General features: G+C 39.6%; 1 protein-coding gene across 3 annotated transcripts in view; it reads right to left on the bottom strand.

Annotated features, from left to right (window-relative positions):
* igsf21a (immunoglobin superfamily, member 21a) overlaps positions 1-12,913 on the bottom strand; it is a 171,670-nt gene that overhangs the window by 121,357 nt on the left and 37,400 nt on the right. The window contains exon 1 of one of the 3 annotated variants that reach the window (XM_077573681.1): positions 4,697-4,898. The exons of the other annotated variants lie outside the window; for them this stretch is intronic. The gene's annotated coding sequence lies outside the window, so the exon portion shown is untranslated. Of the gene's footprint in view, positions 1-4,696; positions 4,899-12,913 lie in introns of those variants that run through there. 3 annotated transcript variants of the gene reach the window in all.

Raw genomic sequence — 12,913 nt, 5'->3', positions numbered from 1 at the left:
TAATTAGAAAATTTGCTTGTGGAGATGTGAGTGAAATTGACTTGGACTCTCAAACATTAGAAGCAAAATGCCACCCTTTAGGGCGAGTCTGGAGCCCTGTGAGATGTCTCAACTTCTCTCTGAGATCATCAGTACGTCACTAATAGTTATTCTTCGCAGAGGATAAATAGCATCACTCTGAATGAATACTGTCATATATATCAAGCAGTTGCTAAAAGTTGAAAAATTGTAGCCCAATGTGACCTCCAGTTTTCGAGTTTTCCTCTATTCCGTGTCTGGCTGAAAGCTAGCTGGGCTCTGACGCCATGCACCTGCTAGGCCAACAATTCGGCACCCTGACAGGCCCAGCGCCGGGGGCCATGATCCGTGTTTGGCTAGGACATCAAAGGACCTTATGGGTGCGCAGGATTTCCATCATCATTCAGGAGCCAAACGCAGCGGTAAGAATGAAACCCTGGCGCCCATTTATCAGCACTGAGGCCGGGCTTAAAGTCATGCCAGCCCCACAGCCGCCTGCATCGCCAGCCTGCTGCCGACATGCTTTGTTTCAGCTGCTTTTAGACCTCCCCGGCCTCTCAAGATGCACGCTTGAACGGAGTCGCCCGCGGTTTTGAGCCACGTTGCGGCAAAGCGGGCATTAAACTCCTCCGCGGCGAGTCACCTCTGTTAAAAAGTGTTTGCGACTCAAGCAATATCTCTTTTTACCTAACGCTCAACCTTTAACGCCAAACAAAGGAGAAAGAGGAGGGACACCCCCAAAGCCGATTACACTCGAGAGGGCTTTGATATGCTGATTCAAATAATGACATAAGGTAAATAATAAAAAAATTTAAAAAGAGAGAGAGAGAGAGAAATCTGTGACGGATTAGTGCCACGGCAATGCTTTTTTATCATGAAACAAGAGTTATGTCGTCATTTGATGTAATTGCTAGAAGTTGACACAAATCATCCCAAAATAGTCAAATTCAAATTTGTTGGGATTAGATATGGAAAATAGTAGAAAAAAAATAAACTGTTGCTAACAAAAAATCTTGGTTTCTGACCATAACTTTTACTTTTGAGGATTTTTCATCTTGTGAAATAAGAAAGCCAAAGACGTTAATCGTTGCTAAACAGGATTTTTACCAGGTCTACCATTTCCAACTTAAGTTGAGAGGCCTATTTTGGCAAAATTGTCTGGACACCTTTCAAAAGCTTTCATTTTAAAGGATATTTATGATGCATTTTTCCACAATTTAAATAGCTCCCAAGTGTCTCAAAAGTGTGGTTTCCATCCACCCATTTTTATTCAAATTTTCAAGAAATGCAAAAATAAAACTGAATGGAAATGCTAAAAATTTGAACATTTTGACTTCTGTAATTCTTCGTAGCATGCATTCCGCACTTTGAGAATCGCTGCTCAAAGTCATCGGAAGGTTTTGTTGCACAACCACCACAGCAAGAACAGAAGGGTCAGTGAAAACACAAGGCCAGTGTCGTCGTTTTCAGTAACATAAGTAACAGTTTCAGTAACACTCTATTTGCTTTGTCCATGCCGAGTGTATTGTATGTACACTTGAGTTGATTGATTTCAAATACATGCCTGAGACTGTGCCTATCCTGCATCTACATCTTTATGTTTTTATTGACTATCTTCATCAGTTGCAATCCTCCTCCTCCAAGCCTGTACTTTAACCTTTCTACTGTTATGGAACGTATTTGTTTCAAGCAGGGAATCTTTTGCGACCTTACTGACATCCCACAAAGCACCGATGCCTCAAACGCCCACACGGCAAACCAGGAAGACTTTCATGAGTGCTGTAATGTACAGCTCATATACTCCTGCTGGAAGTCAATCAGTGTCAATTATCTTTCATGTCAAGTCTAATTGACACAATTGTATTGTAATTTCACTGCTTGGTTGCACTGTGCTTATGTTGTACAACCGTGTCGGCGCTATGGTGGCATTGCAAACATTTCTCTAATTAAATATTAGCATATTAGTGCTCTAATGAAAGCTGCATGACGCAGGCTGCACTGGATTATATTTTCTTGATTGACGTTCGGGGAAATTAACAATCATTAATGTTGTGGGTGCACATTATTTTTAATGGAATCGGGATGGGAGAATACATGTTTTATTAACAATCGATTATACACAAGTGACAAGGGCTGCTCGATTATGGGAAAAATAATAATCATGATTATTTTGGGCAATAAATGGAATCACGATTATTCAAACGATTATTTGTTTTTTAGTACAAAACAAAAAAAATGTTTATGCATTTAAAAATATTGAGAACAATTAAAAAAAAAATAGAAACATTATAATTTCATAAGTTCCTTTTGGACCAAATATATTATTATAATTATAATAATATTTATTTATTTATTTATGTTGGCAAAAACTTGAAGTTGGAGTGCAGCATGTGCACTGTGCAGTAGGATGATTTTTTTTTTGGTACAAAACAAGAAAATGTTTAAATGGAAAAAAAGAAAAAAAAACGACAAATATTAAGAAAAATAAAGTTCTTTTAAGAAGTATAATTATGCAAGTTCCTTTTGGATGAAACAAAATTAGTTATTTTTAACTTTAAAAAAGGTGCAAATGTATATTAAATTAAATTTAATAAATGTAATTTATACATTATTTATGTTAATATTTATTAAATTTAAACAACTCAAAAATTTGACAACAAATATGCTGATTTTGTAATCGTGGAGTGTAATAATTGCAATCATTTAATCGGGTATTAAACCCTACGCCAGAACAGTCGATACAAATCTATAGCAACACTCTTGAATTCTTGACAATGACAATAATAAAATAAAAATATTTTATTATTATTCAAATTGAGTCCACAATATTGTTCCAATTCTTAATCATTTAAGCAAATATTATGCACAACTCCAGAACTGTTCCCATGTTGCAGAACATAAGAAACCATAGCAAAACTCTTGAATTCTTGAGAATGACGTAATCCACCAAAATTTGCATGTGAAAATAGCTCGGATGTAGCAACCGTGGCGGTACATTTCGCTCCATCTTTTAACACTTGAGGAATGATTGGTACCTCATGTGAGCTGCTTCTTTTGTTCTTTTGTTCATTTTCTGACAAACTTAAAACCATTTCACAATTGATGCAAGATTGTGAAATGTACCCTTCAATGGCATCTCACCTAGCTGCAGCTGAACCAAGCTTCAGAAGGCTGATGAAATGTGTTCTGGTTGAACTAAAAGGCGATTGTATTCTGCCAATCAAAGGTTTTGAGTATTCGTCACCGTTGTGGCTACATTCACACCGGAAGCTGACACCGAGCACTGATCACTGGGACACGTCCCATGTCCTGTGGCTATTTCCTATTAGTCGGCCTGTGATGCTGCCGCAAAAGAACTATTAGAGGAGCTCAGGAGTTCATGAAAGTGTAAGAATCGAAAGGGGAGAGTGTTTTTATGCCACAAGCGAAAATGAAATATCACTGGCTGATTATTGGAAAGTCAGCGGGGTGGTACGCCCAAAGGAACTACTTTTGTACCCTGGAACCCTTATAGTTAGGATTTATACTTGGACAGTTCTGTAGTAACTTCAGTCTTCACTAACTAGCTCTATGGAGGAGTACATTGGAGCAAATTGTACCTTGCATGTACTTCCATTTTCAACACTATTATATTAAGCATCCCTTATCCCTCTAAAAACAAGTTGTTGTTGTAAGAGTAAAAATGCATTACCTTGTGATTACTAAATGTATACATTCATTCAGTTCTGAACTACAGGATGAAGAATAAAACAAGGGTGAAGAAGAAAACTAAAGACTGAAGTGATAAGAAGGTTTGTTTGTTTTTTAATAGGTCAACTAAAACCTGCAGAAAGAAATTACAGGGGGTGGGCATTACATTTTTTGGGAGGGGGACACACTTCTTCAACCTAAATCTAATGTTCTTGGTTGTGACAACTGCAAAAGTGCTCAGAAATATTTTCTGATATTCTATTATATCTGATATTTCATGATGAACTGTCACCTATGAAATCTAAAAGACAAACGAAAAACAATGGTGCATTTCTGTGTGCATTTATTTGACTAAAAAGTTCATTAGCAACAAAGCCGAACGCCATTTCTATAGGCAACTATGTCCGAAGGAATGACTTCGGCCCTTTTAGCTGGTTGGATTTAAGTCTGTACGATATGGACAAAATTTCATATGTCTTGGTTTTTGTCAGACATCTCTATCTAAAAGTCAAAGACCAAAGTCTGTTTTAAGGCGTCTGCATGCTGCAATTTATTTTATTAATACTTATTTACTTACAAGTATTCACTTCCCTATTTCTTGTTACTAATGTATTAATATTACTTTTATTTACTTTATACCTACTTACTTATGATATTAATAACATTTATTTTGTGTTATTTTATTTCACTTGCCTCTACTGCAAGACTGATAATGATACAAGAACGGTATTATTTGGGTTCAGTGAAATCTAAAAGGATAAAGTGCATTGTTGGTGACAGTCAACATTAGCATGCTTGGCAATAAACACAGAATTGAACTCATATTGTACTGCAGTGTGATAAATAATTTTATCCTACAACATATGTTGTTTTTGTTGTGTTTGTGTGCCTGCGTGCGTTTGTGGGTTTAACCGCATCACTGTGTGTGTTGTTCGACAATTTTGTCGACGTGTGGCTGGACTGATTAAAATAAAAGTTTCCCACTCACTTGTGAACGTTGTAACGTGAGGCGAGGACTCACGGCAATTCCGGCGATGTCAACTGGGTCGATGTTTGACGTTTGGTGGCTCCCATTACAATACGTCACTTTGCATCACTTTTTTTTTTTAAATCCACAACAAGGCAGCGGCAGACAGAGCTTGCTACATAAATATGACGTGGGCGGTCGTTCGGCCAGCAGGCGAGCGCGCGCTGGCTAACCCGGAAGTATATTTGCGTGTCAAAGGACGCCCCCCTTCATCCCATCCCGATTGTCATTGGCTAGCTTTAGCTGTCAATCAAAGCCAAACTTGAAAGGAAGTATATGTATATAATTGTTTATTTGTCAACCAAGACTTTATTTTAGTTTAGTTGTGTTTTTTGTTTTATTTTTTTTCCATGCAGACAAAGCATACGTTAAAATAGTTATGATATATGGCATCTTTGAGTAAAGTTTGAGAACCATTTAAGGCCGCGCCGAGTGTCTTCTTTTTTGGGATTCCAAATATGGTCACCCTCAGGGTTGGGTTTAGGGTTGTGTACTCCCACATATAGTATTAAGTGTAAAGTGTAGCCCTAAATACTGTATTTTGTATGTCCCACTGTATTGGTGCACTAAATTGGAATGAAGCACCTATCCTAAATGATGCCCATTGTTTTTGTAAGCTCCAAAGATGGGCAGTTGATGGGCGATAATGGCAGAAAATGACTTTCACATTCCCTGTAAAAGTGCATAAACCAGCATCACCTTTCCCAAATGACACCAATTCATTCAACCCCACCACTGGCATTATACTCGTCAGTTTTCCCTCTAATTGTGCACTCTTGTGTGCCTTGAAGGGCTTTTCTTCTTCCACCTTCTTTAACCTTCGGGAGTTGATGCATTTCTAAAGTGGCTTGGGGAAGCCAACGGCAGAGAGCGCATCCTATCACTCTTTGCAGGTTCGGCTAAGGAAGCGGGAAGCATTGGTATTCACAGCTGTCCCTCCATTTCGGATGGCACTCTGAGCGAGGATGCAGCCAAGTGCAACTCTGACACGTGCGCCACCCACCCAGCAAGACCCACAAACCCCCCCACAACCTCCACTGCTAAAAGAGCTACTGTGTTAATTGGGCCAAACTGCATTAGGGACGGGAAGGGAAATTAATGTAAGCAGGCATAGATGGATCACATCTGGCAGGTTCAGGCACCAAAGACCACGTACGCTCTCCAGCATCTCAGTCTCTGGTCACAGCAGCCAAATGAAAAATCACCATGTACACTCCCTATGCAAGTCTGCACTACACAAGGCTATCGCCCATATTCACAGTATAGCTTTACAACTGTTGAGGGGGAACATAAGATTGGGCCAAACCACACAGACAGTTATTGTGCTGTTGGAGTGTTTCCAACACTCAATTTCCGAATCCAACTTGTACATTAGGGAGACTCTCCTTCCAGATTAATAGAGGGGATTGGCAGTGAATGAAATGAGCTCACAACAATTCTATTTACATTTGACGGACATGTCCACTTAACACAGAGGCATTGTTGGCCAGTGCAAGGAATATTTTATTTTTTTTATTTTATTTTTGCAGCCGCCAACACGAGGGGAAAAAAACATAAAGGTATACCTTATATAACTATAGTTGGTTAAAATACAGGAGCAGGTTGTGAAGGGAGGTAATATGCTAAACTTTAGAAAAATAAATTGAGCTAAGGAGCTAATTGGCTAAACTGCAGGTAAGAAGGTAAGTAAGAAGCTAGGTATGAAGCTACCTGGCTAAAATAGAAATGAAAGATTAAGCACTAGTTAGCTTAAATACAAAGGTAGCAGAGTGTGGAAAATTAAGTGCAGTCAAAGAGCTAACAAGCTAAAGTACAGAAAAATCAAGGTAAGCATCCTTTCCAAACTTGCATTTCTGTACTGACTGGCAAAAATATGGAAGAACAATGCGCAAAACAACAACAACAAAACGTTACGGTAAAGAGCTAACTAAACTAAAATATAGATGTAGGGTAGCTAAATAGGCTATTGTAAAAATAAAGGATAGTTAACTGGATTGCGATTGTTTGGCTAAAATAATGAAGGCAAAGGGTTGGTAAATAACTGTTTACGTACAAAAGTCGCAGAGTAGTTTTAATGCTAACTGACTAAACAGAAAAAGTAAGGTATCTAAGTGGCTAATTGGTTTAAACCTGGCAAAAGTAGAATCGTAAAATATGTCAAAATGCAAAAAAAGACATAAAAAGCAGGGCAGGCAAGAAGGTTATTGGCTGAAATGCAAAAGGTTACATACGGAGTTTCCTGCTTGCAGCACGGAAGAAAGCTATAAGAGAAGCTAACTGATGATTTGATACAAGAAACAATCAATTTCAGACCCTTCCTTCAACACAAGCTTTTCATGTTACAAAGCAGATAACTGATCCAGAAAATCCTCGGCAAACTCCTCCACAGAAGACGGATCGATAAGTCATAAAACGCTATCCGGCATTGTCCGCTAGCCGATAGCCACACAACAAGCAAAGGGTTTTACAGTAAGTTGCGTGACATGGAATTATTTGTGCCACCACTGAGAGCAATCGCTATTGTTGAGTCACCACTCTCTCAATCTCATACAACAAACTAAGCAACGTTTCTTTGCATTTGTTGTTGGTCTCTTTTCTTTCTGTCAGACCTCTTGATTGATTGATGGACATTCTAGTATCTTGTATGCAGTCGTTCCATAAGAGCAAAAGTTGCAACACCTGCAAAAGTAGGACCAACTCCATTTTCAATTCCTGTTGCTGTAGCAATTTTTTTATTCTCGTTATCTTCCTTGCATTGAATAAATGAAAAGTTTTACAAAAGGCTTAAGATATCGAACAGACCTGATGGCTGTGATGCTCCCGCCGACGCCATTTGGATCCAATTGTTGTGTGATGGTGTGAGAAAAATGAGAATCGCAATCTGGACGCCTCTGACGGCAGACGTCCAATCCTTGGACGAGCAGCTCCTCAATGGAAAAGAGCTTAAAAGTTTTTATTTACCGCAACTCTTAGAGAGACAATATTATTTTTGACAGCTCCTTTCAAGCCTGTGAGCAGGCAATAATTGTGTGCAGCCAGAGGCGCGTTAGAGCTCGGGCAACTGCCGACAGGTAACACGTGTCACACCGATGCGAGCTGCTAAACGCTCAGATACTTTCTATGCTTGCTCGCCTCTTCATTTTATTGGACTTTGTGCCAGCCATTGCTGGTGTTTTCTTTACGTGTCAAAAATAATTGAATTTGTCTGAGACGACAGGCGGCGTATACATACGGCACATAGCTGCCAGGAAATAGACAACGCAATCAAACAACGGACATAATTATCTCTAAATAAACACTTCGCCATTCTACACACTAATTGGAGGGATCGTTGCGCTCATCATGGCTTTATTCAGTCATTTTTCTGATAGCATCAGTGCATTTTCATTCATGCATGTGCTACACTTGGTTTATACCTCCAAAATATTTGCCATCTACCCACATCTGAACATCTGTTACTTATACCTTTGTGGTTCAATTCCTCATGGCCCTCTAAATGGTTGCATTGGCTTTGGCAAATGTCTTTGCGATGGCTCTAATTGATTTTTCATCTTCTCGCAGCCTCACAATTGCTTGTTTTTTTCCCCACCCGAAGGCAGCTCTCTTTATATTTGTTACACATTTAACTAGTGCGAATGTACTGTGTTTTTTGGACTTTAGAGTTTAATTTGTTGCATGGAGCCCCCCCAAAAAAAAGACATTCAAACCCTAACCCTAACAAGAACATCTAAGCAAACTGACGAGATACATGGGCATAAGTGGCTGGAGGTGCTGATTGTTTTGCTGCATTCGAGGATGGTCGGAAGTCGGACTTTTCAATTTCAAACCAGGAAGTGTTGTACAGGAACGCCCCCTTGAACTCGGAAATTCCACTTGCTAAGTCGGGGAAAAAAAGGACCCCGACTTCACCGACTGACGACAAGTGACATACGTCACTCTACAATGGTGACCCCTTTGGAAACAGAAACACAGACCGTGAATGGTAAAACACAATTTACTCAAGTATAAAACTAGCTTTTTTTCATTCATAAACATTCGCCATAACTTCACGTAACACAACGTACGTGACAATATGCCGCTATCTCCCTGCATGAAATTATACGGTGAAATACTGAACTGTATGGAATGTTTATGAAATAAGATAAAAACAATAAATTTAGCAAAATTGCGAGAAGATAAGTTTGCTGGAGGTCAAGATGAGTTTTGAGGACCAAAATAAAAAACTATTTATCACTAACCGCCATTTTTGGTGGTTTACTTTCGCCTCGAACGCTTTCAGGTCGGAACTTGGAAAAAACAACTCGGATATATCCGACTTTCTGACCATCCTCAAATGCAGCATAGACACAATGAACAAGGTGAAACTGATTAGAACAGGTGGAGACATCAACCAAACGAGCACACATGACATAAATGTGACAAAACGAAGTCAACTAAAAGGCAGATCATGACCGTCCAAATATGCTTGGGTTGGAGTGGATATAAAGTAATGATAAGGAAGGAACAAAACGTTGCCAATACATTATAACCTCCAAGTCGTCATTTGCACACCCCTAAAAAACAACAACATTTTGGTTGCAGGTGTTCCCTCTGTTGTGTCAGCTAAGTTTCTTTAGTTTGCATGTGATGGATTGACAATTTGCGTCTGTATTGTAAATCATGTGCTCGCCGTATGCGCAACGGGCCTAAATGTGCATCGTACGCGTTCTGAGCGATGGCTGCGAGCAAAGACATCAAGCGCAAAGATTGAGGACGTCCTCCTCAGCCACCTCGCCATGACTGGCGTAGCTCATCCGTCTCTACTTCCCCCTTTAAGCAAAGCCATCTAAGTAAGGATGGCGAATGTCATCCTTGGCAAAACCGTGAACTTACCCACAAGGTCGGCTCGCCGCCCGGGGACGTCGGGTTATCGCCTTTGGAGAGACGAGCAATCGGATGCGAACATCGCAGTTAAAGCGAGCCTCTAAATTTGGAGCGGGCCGGTTAAGGACCGGACTGGAGCATTTCTAAGAATGGACTTTTGACTTTAAGTGTGAGAGCAAAAACTCATGCATAATTTCAGAGCCAACATTTTAGGGCATAAATTATTGAACTAGTTCAATGCACAGGCAGATTTGGTATCAATCAACCACAATTTTCATCCCGCCCACTCCTGATGCTGACACATTATCAAGCATAACACTGTCAACGTGTGTCTGTTTGCCTGCAGACGATGCCAAATTGTACCGAGCTGTTAAACCTAAGTGTCTCCTAAAGATGACCGAGTGAGGCATTTGTTAGAAAAGAGAAGGAAAAAAACTACGCTAGAAACGGAGTCCGAGTGTTGTGATTTTGCCGCCATAACAGTGAATCATTTTTAAGTACTGACATTTGCAAACAATTATCTCCGGCTGCCAAGAAGGCGCAGCTGTGCAAGTCGAAGCAGGTTCGCCATCACTCAAGAAAATCAACTCTTTGACCTTAGAAAAACCTTTGTGTTTTAAAAGGAATCCCAACTGTAATGACGAGTTTGTCCGATACTATTTATTTAGTTGCTACTAATATAATTATGAGATTCATCTTTCAAAAATCATTTCCAGTTGAATACATATTGTAGAAACTTTATTTGGCCGTACGCCGCCATTGTTATTTACGTTGCAATGCATTCAGTGCGTAGTGATGTAAAATGGCGGCTGGCTCTCTGCCGAACAATGCGAAACGGGTATAAAGAAAGCAAGGACAGCCTCCGTAGCGTTCCTAAAGGGACGTTCAAAACTCTTGAATGCGCCTGGTGAATGACGAGAGCACGGTGTGGGGAAGGGTGACTCTCCCGATCGCATGTTGTTTCTTTAGGAACACTACAAGGCTTATCTTGCTTTCTTTATACGCGTTTCACATTGCTCGGCAGAGCGCCAGCCGCCATTTTACGTCACTACGCACTGAATGCATTGCAACGTAAATAACAATGGCGGTGTACGTCCAAATAAAGTTTCTAAAAAAAATTATTAAACTGGAAATGATTTTTGACAGATGAATCTCATAATTATGTTAGTAGCAAGCAAATAAGTAATATAGAACACACTTGTCGTTACCTTTGTTACCTTTGCAAAATCGTTAAGTTTGTGGTCAACGTATCAAAACTTTGACAGGGAACTTGTACAGTGTAATTGTCAAACAGTATCGATGTGACAGTTTTCCATCATATTAGTACTAATGTACACACAGCGCACTTAAATGAAGCTTGAGTGCATGAATACGATTTCAAGCTGCGTTTTGAGCTCATCTGACAATAATCCAGAGGCTTTCACTCATGTTGGCAATAATCAAGCTTTTCAAGGGCTTTTTGTAAACTCAAGTACTTTGAACACTATTTGTTTTGTGAAGTGTAAACCAGAACAGTGAAAACAATGAAATATCTGCCAAAAAAAGTAAACACGCTAAAGTGTTTAGTACTATTTCTACCATCTAAAACAGGAGAAATAAAGCAAAACAAACAGTTCCTTAGTTGAGTAAACAATAGTGATGGAGCAATACAGTAAAACGAATTATCAAAGGATAAACTTTTTTTTTCTTAACTTTTCATATAGCTTTTGAAAATACATGCTTGTTATTTTACAATGACAACATGATACATTTGCTGGCATGAAAAACTGAACGAGACTGAACTCAAGAACAAGCAAAGGAAGGACCAACAGGGCAAAATAATGATGAGTAAAAAAAAAAAGTGAAAACGTAACCCAAGCAATGGAGTCCTATGCTATTATCATGTCTTCATCCTTTCTTTGTGAAGTTTTCAAAGTCACACGGCAAAACTTCACTTGCTTTTTAAAATGACAACCCAATGATGACCTCGCTCTGTCTCGCTCTCTCTCTCGCTGACAGGTGACATGTTATGTTCCAAACAAAAACATCTTGGCTGTTGTACGCCCATGCGCAAAATCCTGCCGGCGACATTTAATAGCTTATTTTGTGTGCTGTCAGTTAACTTGACGACACAATACTACGTCGGCTCATTAACTTTTAGGCTGCAGCTGCGTTGGCGGAGCATGTGACTATTCTCTGACTTGTCACATTTGTGCTTTTGAGGCTAAGGGCGGACATGAGGAGAAAAAGTCAACTGAGATGTGCATTGAAGAAATATGACAGTTCATGACAGTGTGACCAGATTTTCAAAATTAAAAACCGGGATGCGTACTTAATTTTCTGAAAATCAAATAAACAATAAATTCTCACCAGGAATTATTTATAGCAAATTTCATCGCCAGTCAATCTGGTTATTACTTTAGCTAATGCTAATTGCTATCTTGGTTGACAGTTCAACAGCTGCAAATAAGTTAACACACTCACCATCATCCAACCTTTTTTTGCGCTACTGGAAGCTGGCTGTGCCAATTACCTCTCACCGATCCCACGTTGTAACATATATGCCGCCAGAAAAGCTCAGCTTGTGTTGGATCTGACCGGCAACTGCAGCATTATGCTAGTAGGATTTCCCATGATTCTTAAACATGGAATCATGAAGTAGTTCTAGTAACAGTATGACGAAAACACGCCTGCTAGCAACTTAACAGTTGAATTACTTTTTAATTGGCTTATTGTATGAATCGCAACGACAACCATGTTATTGACATGAACATGGCCCCTTGCTGACAGGACTAAAAAAGAAAAAAAGCTGGACAGGCCTGGTTAAATCGCGACTGTCTCGGTAAGTCCGGGACGTCTGGTCACCCTAGGTCAAGACCAACACTAAATGCAAATGAAAAAATGCTTTTGTAATACACTTTAATGCAAATTAAAATGAATCCGATTAGTATAACAATTGATGGATCAATTGATGCTGAAAATATTCTATAGTGACAGCACTACCTCGAACTAGCATAGAAAAAGGCAAAAACCCAAACCTGCAATTGAGTTATATATTGTTTGAGTAATCGGAGTCAATGCCGCCTATTCTCTTAACTTGTCATGGTTTTCGTTTTGAGACGGCCAGACCAAAGCAAAGAACAGCCGACCGAGGTGTCCATGGAGAGAAGACGTTTGTGAAATTTACGGCGCATGGAGTGAGCATCAAAGTCGTTCAATGACAAGAAGACAGATGCAATAAATATTATCTTTGAGCGGCGCGTGATGCAGGATGATGACACGCAGTCGTCCGCCGAGGCTGTCACTCTGTCAAAGATTGACTTTGCAGCCAGAAAA

Source organism: Vanacampus margaritifer, chromosome 8 (assembly GCF_051991255.1).
Source record: "Vanacampus margaritifer isolate UIUO_Vmar chromosome 8, RoL_Vmar_1.0, whole genome shotgun sequence".
Classification (NCBI taxonomy): Eukaryota; Metazoa; Chordata; class Actinopteri; order Syngnathiformes; family Syngnathidae; genus Vanacampus; species Vanacampus margaritifer.
Note: the sequence above shows the minus strand (reverse complement) of the source record. Positions and strands in the feature narration are given on the sequence as shown.